This window comes from Periophthalmus magnuspinnatus, chromosome 5 (assembly GCF_009829125.3).
Source record: "Periophthalmus magnuspinnatus isolate fPerMag1 chromosome 5, fPerMag1.2.pri, whole genome shotgun sequence".
Classification (NCBI taxonomy): domain Eukaryota; kingdom Metazoa; phylum Chordata; class Actinopteri; order Gobiiformes; family Gobiidae; genus Periophthalmus; species Periophthalmus magnuspinnatus.
Genome location: NC_047130.1, coordinates 2713440 through 2723350, shown reverse-complemented (window position 1 = coordinate 2723350; position 9911 = coordinate 2713440). Strand labels below are relative to the sequence as shown.

At 39.1% G+C, this 9911-nt stretch overlaps 1 protein-coding gene across 1 annotated transcript in view; it reads left to right on the top strand.

Annotated features, from left to right (window-relative positions):
* The first annotated feature begins 555 nt into the window (after positions 1-555).
* cdk18 (cyclin dependent kinase 18) overlaps positions 556-9911 on the top strand; it is a 33109-nt gene continuing 23753 nt past the window's right edge. Inside the window, exon 1 of the mRNA XM_033966926.2 lies at positions 556-771. The gene's annotated coding sequence lies outside the window, so the exon portion shown is untranslated. The remainder of the gene's footprint in view (positions 772-9911) is intronic.

The following is a 9911-nucleotide window of genomic DNA, read 5'->3' as shown; positions in this document are numbered from 1 at the left end:
TAGTTTACCGTTAAAATCATTTACATGGACTATTTGTTTTGAAGGTAAACCCTGAAAAATAAAACCATTATTATCCCAGAGTGTAATGACAGTGCCTAATCGATTCTGTCATGTTATTTCTTATCTTCCATCTCTCTGACGCTTCTGTCGCATCTCTGTTTATTTGTTTGTTTGTTTGTTTTTGTTTTTTGTTTCTTTCCAAAGACTAACGCATGCAAAATGTCCTGCAGATTTTGTAATGTGACGCATCCTCAGCCATGTGCGTTCTACTGCAAGATCAAGGTTTTGTGATAAAAATCTAAACTCCTCTGAGAACACGTGTTACGTTCAGTGAAAGAAACAACACACCAGAGTACACATGCAACAGGGGCCGTGCGCGCCGCTGTCAACACCGCAAACCAGCTGACCGAGGAGGATGAGCAGGAGGAGGCGGGCGCATGGGGAAAGGAGGAGCCCCTATTGGCCGTTCCCATGGCTACGGGGGCGGGACAAGGCCAGGGATTGGTGGAGGAGGAGTTTGTTTGGTTATAAAGTAATGGTCTGTGGCTGTCTCCTCTGCTGGCTTGCTTGCTTGCATGGCTATATAGCAATCAGACGGACGGTATAGAACACGTCGGTGCGTGCGTGACTCTGCGTGCGTGACTCCTTGCGTGTTTTCCTTGTGCATTCGCGCTCATCTCCTCCGCTGCATCTTGTGGACTTATCTGATGTGAGAGGGGGAAGCCTGCAGCCAGTGAAACCTGCTCCACTGTGGATGACTGAAGCTCATCTGTAAGTTATTTCTCCTTTCTCATTATAAGGCTTTTGTGGATACCTCACTGGAGGGAGTTAGGAGGTCAGTCAGGTAATGGCTCATTAGGACTGAATGTGCCAGGCTATTTGAGTTACCCTAATAACAAATCTATCTACAGTTGAGCAGTTAAAGAGAATGGCATAGCTTGGATGAATGGATAATTTTGCATCAAACTGAATTAACTGATATGCAAATGTAGCAAGCTAAGAAACAGCTGATTTTCAATTCAAAGCCTGAGATACATCATACTTATTAAAGCATGTGATTGTTTTAGTAGAAATGCACAGTTTTGCCTGTTTGTTCCTCAGATAATGTCCATTAGTAACTTCTTTTATGCCTTTACTTCTTCATTATCATCATCATCATCTGCAATAACTGTCACTGCCTCAGTCCTCACATGTGCGCTGACACAGGGGTAGTAGTTTGATAGTTATGTCACAACTGCACACAAGTCTAACTGCAGCCACTGTACACAGGGCTGTGTACACAGAGCTGCAGCGGGTGGCAAAACAGGTTCCCTTTTCCATTTGAAGTCATGCATCGTGGATCACACAGTTCAAAGTTCAAAGTCACTAAAAAGTTGTGTTGCATCATTGATGGACTTAGCAAGTGTAAAGGTATACAAAAAGGACAAAAGCCAAAGATGTGTTGTATTGTAAAGCGCATATAGTCAGATCTGAGTCACCATTTTGTTTTGTGTTTAATTTTCTTATGTTGACAAGACAGGGAACAGGTGATTGGAAGTTGCCTGTGCTTTATTATTGTATTATTTTAAATGTCTTCTTGGTAATTACTCCAATGTAAATCTATTGTATATGGCTAGGCTACCTAATTATAATGCATCTATAGCCAGTTTGACAGACAGGGTGAGTCTCCAAGGAGCATGCAATGAAGTGTGAACTTCAGTGTGAACTGAACCAATAACCTTTGTGTTAGCATGACAATAGTATGTTCAACCAGGTGTTTTAAAAGTACTGTTTAATACTGTCACAAAAATAACTTGGTATGGCCATTGAATATTTATGCACCAACACAATCCCTTTTCATGTGCTAATCATTCAAACCCAATGAATAAACTGAATTTCAAACAGCTCCAGACTAAAATAGTTGGTATTATTGGACTCAAGTACCTCTCACAGACTGTGTCATTTAGCTTCTCTTTTTCCACAGACGGCCTGTCTCACTCTGTAGCAGTCTGGTTGCACAAACAAACCTGTTACCCATAATTCAGCCACACAAGGTCAAGAGTAAACACAGCAGCAAATGTAATCTTTTAAGGCTCCAGCGTCTCTCTCAACTGGGACAAGTGGATCTATGTCTGTATATAACGTTTCACTGTGGCAGCCAACACAAGCAAGATAGGGTTACTTTAGTAAACATCACAAGAACGCTTTGGAAAGAAATGCAATCTGCAGTAAAAGTCTGAAGAGATATTGGCATGGAACAGATTGGCTATGGATTGTCAGTCGTAAATCAATTAGATAATCCCACCATTGACTGTTTCCTTATTTTTGTAGTCATAAAGTTATACCCAATGTCAATTCACAGGCAGAGATGGAAAGTAGTCAAAGTAGCCAATTCCTAGGAGTAGATGATGTATTGTCCTCATAAGGAAATTGGTGCGCAGTGAGTAAATACACTTATTGCATATTATTAACAATATCAGACATTAAAACCACAGAATGTAAGCCAAAAAAAATGTATCCCACTGAAAAGCATGAATCCTTACACCGTATCCTCAGCAGGCTTGCATTTCCACAAACCTTATGTGGTCTAGCGAAAGGCCTCCTGCTAGTTTCTATAGAAATGTTGTTGTTTTTTCTATGCTCTTCCATCGCGTGGCATAAAACGTATCTATTTCAATTGAGATTGTTCTGAAATATGGTTTTAAATTGTATTTCCATGGAATCAAGCAGGTTTGAGAATGTTACATACTGTACCTTTAACATCATTGGTTTCTCTATGACACTAATAATGCTGTAGAATGTTTTTGAACTATGACAGGAAGTTGGAGTGCCTAAAGAGAAGCACGTGCATGTCAACTGTTGGGAGCAGCAGCAGTAGTTGTAGAAGTACCAAGTAGATGTATTGGTTCACTGCTATTGTATTTACTTTTGTTGAACCCAAAATCTCAACTGCTGTTGCCCCTCAGGACCTAACAAAATTATTGAGTTAACCAACAGAATGTTAGAAAATCAAACAAAGGAACAGTAGATATTATTCCTTATAGTGCTGGTGTAAACATACATTTTTGCTTATTGCTTTGTCGTCAATAAAAATGTTACCAAAAGTTACCAATACCAAAAGTACTTTTCTTTTGTTCAAATATACGACATGGTTGCATGTCTGCTTGCATCAACCCATAATGCCTCTTTCACATAGTACCGTACAATTAGGTTTTTCAACGGTTAGCACTTATAGCCTGTGAGAATAGTTATTACGCTAATTTAGTGTCCATGGTAGCTCTCTATTGCATAAGCACATAGCAGTTGAGGCACAAAAGTAGTATTTACAAAAGTGGCTTATTATTTGGCCCTGTTGCATCACAATACCCAAGGCACAATCCACAATGATAATGTAGAGATTGGTCCAAATATAATAGCAGCACTGGCACCAGCTCTGACCTCAGCAAACACATGCAAACGTAAAAGACGTATCGTACTGCAGCTTTCAATGATGCAGTAAGAACAGGTCACGACCCAAGAATGATTTATCCAGCTTTCCAGTGGATGCAGCTGACATTGCTATTATCCTCCTTTATTACTATCTTTGAGTGTTTATTGAGTATTGAAGAAATCTTACTTTGTCTTTAGGTAATGTTTTTGTTGATCAGTATTATGATTTTACACTGAAATGAGGTGAGGGCAGAAAAGATGGCCGTGGTAGTATAAATAGTCAGAGCTGCATATGAAAATATTTATTTAATCTAGTTTTTGTTAAATATATTGTGAAGTTTGTTTTGACACTAGCAAAATATGAATCTTTTTTAACCATGTGTCTCTGGAGTGGTTTCATTCGTCCTTGTTTCTATGTCGGCTTCTTGTGTATACTCAAACTGCCTCCTGGGTCAAGTTTGTTTAGTTTTTACCTTTTTAGACTTTTTAAGGTTTGTATGTTTGACACTTATTACTTTTTTGAATTATGATTCTGCTTGACTTATCAGTTAACTCCAAATGGATATCTTGTTGATGGAAGGAGTGACAATGTGTGTTATGGCTGCAGCTGACTTGGGCTGAAGTACTTTATTTGCTACTTGGTTCCATTCTAGTGCATGGGGAAAATGTGTTTATATGCAATACTACAGAAAATGTCCAGGCTAAGTTATCCACATTTAAAAAAAAAACAAAAAACTGAACAATTCGTAATATATTTATAAGACCATTAATGGTTCATTGATAAGCCCAAAGTCAATCACTAATAATTGTGCATAATCCAGTCATATTTCAGTCCCTTTGCCATGACATCACCAGAAAAGCTCATCCTTGTCCTATGAACAATACCGCATATTGCCTTATGAATAGCGGGTGAGCCAATGACAGAGACCGGCATTATAGTCACCTGAAAGGTCAACTTACTTATAGCATAAAAATATTCAACTCTACAGACAGCTATATATCTGTTCGGCAATGTCAATATCAAAAGGCGAAGACAGCTTTTTTCCACAGATGACGGGGCCTTATTTCTATATATAAACATATGAGCAAACGGCCACCTCCGCCATACCGCACATCTCTTGCAGGCACTCAGAAATTCTAAAAAAAGAACTCAAATGCGGTAAAGTGTCTCAGCACATGCCTGCCTCCTTCACACCCGGTACGCATCGCAGACCCTTCACAGGTGGGTGGTTGGGTAGTACAGCTTCAGATGGCTCAATTTCTGTTGCAGTGTAATGTGTTGTTTTGGGGACTAAAAGTTGATGGTCTGGTCTGCCCAAGCTGACCTTCATGATGTTATTCAACCTTTTTCTTGCAGCTCTAGGGACTTATTGAGGTTGACTATTTTACTGGCAAATGTACTGTATAGACAGACTTATTATAAGGGGTACGAAGCGTGAGCCCAAAATTCCATCCTTTATCCAACTAGTATATGTCATTGTTGTTTTCTTGGGCAAAACACTGCACCTGGATTGTATGATATGGTGTGTGAGTGACTGATTGCTTGGCAGAGATCGGCAACCATGTTTACATCAGTGAGCCTCAATGTAGCTTGACACCACCAAGTGCAGAGTGAATTACCCGTGCACTGCAAGATGGATTGTCATGAAAAAACTTTGAGTTTTCAAACTCACTGTAATCCAACTTTTGGTGTGGATTTCATTAATAACTGCCAACAAGGTATAAAGGGTAAAGTATGATGATCCACAATTATTAATAAAAAAAATATATATATAATCATCTTCATACTGTAGCATTTTGTTGTTCAGAGAATTTCCTCTTCCTGAACAATTTCAACAGGTGCTGTTCCAAATCGATAGTACAGAGCTAATCTTATTAGTGATCAGTCAGGCCTTACCAGGTTAGGAGTTAATATATAGATTACATTGTATATTCACAGCTTGGACAATACTCAAAAGCTCTTTAAAAATACAAGGGCTTCACAGTGGTTAGCACTCATGCCTCACAGCAACAGGTTTGCATGTTTCTCCCTGTGTTTAGGTGGTTTTCTCCATCAATCCAAAACATGCACTCTAGGTAAAATCCTCCAGTTAAGGTAGTCCCGACCAGGCCTAGCTCAAAATCTGGAGATGGGTCACCAGGAACAGCACTGCAGTGCCTGACACGTTCCTCCACAGGCAATAAAGGATGGGTCAAATGCAGAGGACACACTTTCCTACAGGGACCCTAAAGTGTGCTTTAACCTTACTCATATAAAATGCTGAGAGGTAAACTGTGTGAATCACCAAGGCTGTCACAACAAAAAGACCATCAAATGTAAGGTGACAGGCATTGACACAGTTATGTAATTCCTGACATTTAAATAACGGTTGTTCAACTGTAAAGTCAACATGGTAACTATAAGAAATTAGTAATTCTGCTTTCTCCTCACTAAGATTTGAAACCTGTTGCCTTCTGTCTAAGAATAGCCCTGAGTGCCAATTAGCAGCACATGATTTAACCATCTCTGACCTTTGATAAGCTAGGGTTAGTTATGCTTTCTTTGAACTGCTAATTAAGATTTTAGAGGTTGCAAAACATTTCTCAGGGGGCTACAAGAACAAATGATGTTCATACAGAAGCAGGTGTTTTTTAATGGCTAAAAAGGCGGAAGCAATGTTGAAAGTAAAAATTTTCCCTTTAGTAATACAACAAATGATTTTCATTTACACTGATCAAGTATTTGTTAGTGATTAAAATAGGAGGTATTATACTTCTGTGATGTATATATTATTAACACATGTTTAGGTCATCATGTTAATGAAATGTAAGAACCTTGTGTTGTTTTGAAAATGCTGTATTCACCCAAAAAAAAATTATATTCAATTGTGGAATTAGTTTCACTTTCATATTTGATGCCCCTTACTCTCCCCACCCTCCCTTCAGAGCACCATCACAACACACTCAGCATACGTCACGCTATTGAAACTACTGCACATTGCATCGGGTTTGTGAAGTTGTAGTGTATTGTTTTGTATCCTGCTTTTGTAAATTTATGAAAAATGGCCTGGCACAAAAGAATAGAAAGGTTTGTCTAGTGCCCGGGAGAGATCGCAAAATTACTCAAATATAGAAAGCTCCAGAAAATAGATTGCATAATACCTCCTCTTTAGAAAATGTGAGACTAGTGAGTTAATCTTACCTTTGATCTTCTAATGCAACTTTATATTTATAGATTATAGTGGGACCACACCCAACCGGAACCAACCCTGTGCAAGATTTGGACTAAACCAGAACTAAACCAGGATGAAACTTGAAAATGTGGGGTTAAACACTATATAAACTGCATTTTATATGGTAACTGAGAAAGATTTGACCTAAAAGTTAAGAAAACAAAAATGAAGACTACAGTGGTTCTAGCACATGGTTTGGCTCAAATTAGGCCATCTCCAGACACAAGCATTACAGTGTAACTTTGTGAGCTAAGAGAAAGGTTTCCATTCAGAGCAGTGCTATGATTTTATTTTAACTGACAAGACAGTCTAAAATCTGATTCCCCTAATGTGTCCCCTAACAGCCCGGAGCTTTTCACTCAGGCAGTAAAATCTTTTTATTGCACTGTTAAGTCATTCTTGTGTTGGTGCTGTCCATATCACCCCATCCTATTAATTGAAACCTCATGCCTTCTGTCTATTTACAGACTACAATGAGCTGTTTAATAATGTCTTAATGAGCGGCCATTACATGTTGTTATATAATGAACATCCTCTAATAGGCTTTTTATGGTCCCTTTATTACACATCAAATTAATTTGATGCATGACCAGCCAAAAGTACACACAAAGTCAGCAAATTTTTGAAGGCAAAATCAGATAATCATGGTGAGTCTGGAAGGGTATCCGACCTAAAATTACAGACAAGAACAAAGAACACATGGGCTTTTCCATAGTTTTTTTAAATGTACTTTTTTTACTTAATCTTTTTTATTTCATTTGTGTGATAAATGATAAAGAGCTCTTCTGTATCTAAGTCCTGATGTGTTAATAGTATGTAGTGGGTGGAGGGCTAGTTTGAGTATTAAGTACTATTTTTGCCTCTTTAAATGATCACAAACTGGATGGTGTTAGTAGCTGAAGTAGGGATATTAGTGACATTAGCTTAGCAAGATTTCTGCTCTAAGCACATATTTTACCTACTACACTGTACTAAGAACATAAAGGTGCACTGTGTGATTTGTCTGAAAGAGGATTATTTGTCTTATCTCCATGAAAATGTTGTTTTTGCATGAAATGTTCCTCAGCAGGACATTACATCTCCCCTGCATTTATTCAATAACTGGTGTTACTATTACTGAAGAAATTAAATGCCAGAGATAAGCATGTGGTAGGCCCTTCACCAGAAAAGTAACCTTGTTCACCTTTAACAACAGCATTCTGTTGTTAAAGGTGTTGGAGGCAAGTTTGTTTGACTCAGGAGCTCTTCAAGAAGGTAACTGTAACAACATACTTAAGGTCAGTGCTGGAATACGGGATTCCAGCAGAGTTTTGACCCATGAACTTTGTGTGTTGTTCTTTTATAAGGCATTTGTATGGTACTAACAAGAGTAAGGATTTTATATCCAGTTCTTACAAAGTAAAGAGCATCAGCCAGGCCAGGAAATGACTTAAGTGCTACATCCAAGTACAGCCTTCTTGTATGGCCGCCTGAAGAACGTTGTTGAAAATGAGCATACATTGTTAGACTATTTATTACAGGCTGTCTAAAACAAATGAAAAAAGGGAAATGTTCCTTCATGTTTTAAAAGTCCATACACTGACTTGTTTGGATAATTTCTAAAGCAAGAATAAAGCATAAGCCTCCTGTGACTGGCAGAAATAGCAGGGTTTGTAGGGTTTTACTGTTAAGTGTGTGATGCAATGTTATGTTAACAATTAAAGGACAATCAAGTATGTGTAGTGCATACCCTTTAAAAGTGTTATTCAGAGCAAAAATTTTAACTAATTTTACTTAATATTTACAGAGTTTCGTGCTTCGCCCATTGATTTGGCAGAAGGTTTCTGTTTTCCAGTCAGTCAATAGTCATCCAATAGAACTTACGGAGAAAGGACCCAGTTCCAGACTTTGTAAAGTGAAGTGTAGGAAAAGCATGTAGTCTGGTCCAGCAATAAAAGCACCAGGGGCTGTGGGATTCTTAGCTGGTAAATTGGGGACTGGAGATGGACAAGAGTCAGCCATGGCTGAGGTTAGTCTGACATATGAATTTGATGAAAGAAAGGGCATAGGTCTATCCCCCCAGTGCAATGTCAGTGTCTGATATGGAGTGGAGAGGAACAAGACAAATCAATGTGTGAAAATCAAATGTCTGCCAAGTCCAGCACCCCTCCTACTGAGAGGATCAACTTCAATATAGACTGTTCTGACTAAGTGAGGATCATCCCCAAACACAAACCGACCTCAAGTGACTGAAATAGGCAGAATATTTGATTGGCCATTTTTCTGCAATCACTGAAGTTGGAAACAAGAACAAAAAAATAATCCCTTTTCATTGCAAATTATGGTGTTGTCTGCTTTGGAAAGACACCCTCTTTCATATATGTATAGATGTGTTAGGTATCTCCAAAACCATGAGACAGAGTAATTGGTGTGACAGTGGAGTCAGTCCTAGGCCTGTCATGACAAATTACAAATTTTTAAGTACGAGATGAGGATTCTACATATATATATATGTATATATATGTATGTCTGGACTGAGATGTCTGATGTTTTTCGTGGGATCTCCTGTAGTCACTCCTTCAGTTTGGCGGTCACTCCCCGACTGCTCCGATGACCACGGGCACCACTGATACCTTCACCTTCCAGGCCTTCTGCAGCTCTTCTTTGAGCCCCTGGTATTTCTCTAGTTTCTCATGTTCCTTTTCCCTGATGTTCCCATCACTTGGCACTGTAATGTCCTCCACATTCCTTTGCTCTGTTGTTTATCCACCACCACACATATACACTCACCTAAAGGATTATTAGGAACACCTGTTCAATTTCTCCTTAATGCAATTATCTAATCAACCAATCACATGGCAGTTGCTTCAATGCATTTAGGGGTGTGGTCCTGGTCAAGACAATCTCCTGAACTCCAAACTGAATGTCAGAATGGGAAAGAAAGGTGATTTAAGCAATTTTGAGCGTGGCATGCTTGTTGGTGCTAGACGGGTCGGTCTGAGTATTTCACAATCTGCTCAGTTACTGGGATTTTCACGCACAACCATTTCTAGGGTTTACAAAGAATGGTGTGAAAAGGGAAAAACATCCAGTATGCGGCAGTCCTGTGGACGAAAATGCCTTGTTGATGCTAGAGGTCAGAGGAGAATGGGCCGAGTTCAAGCTGATAGAGGAGCAACATTGACTGAAATAACCACTCGTTACAACCGAGGAATGCAGCAAAGCATTTGTGAAGCAACAACACGCACAACCTTGAGGCAGATGGGCTACAACAGCAGAAGACCCCACCGGGTACCACTCATCTCCACTACA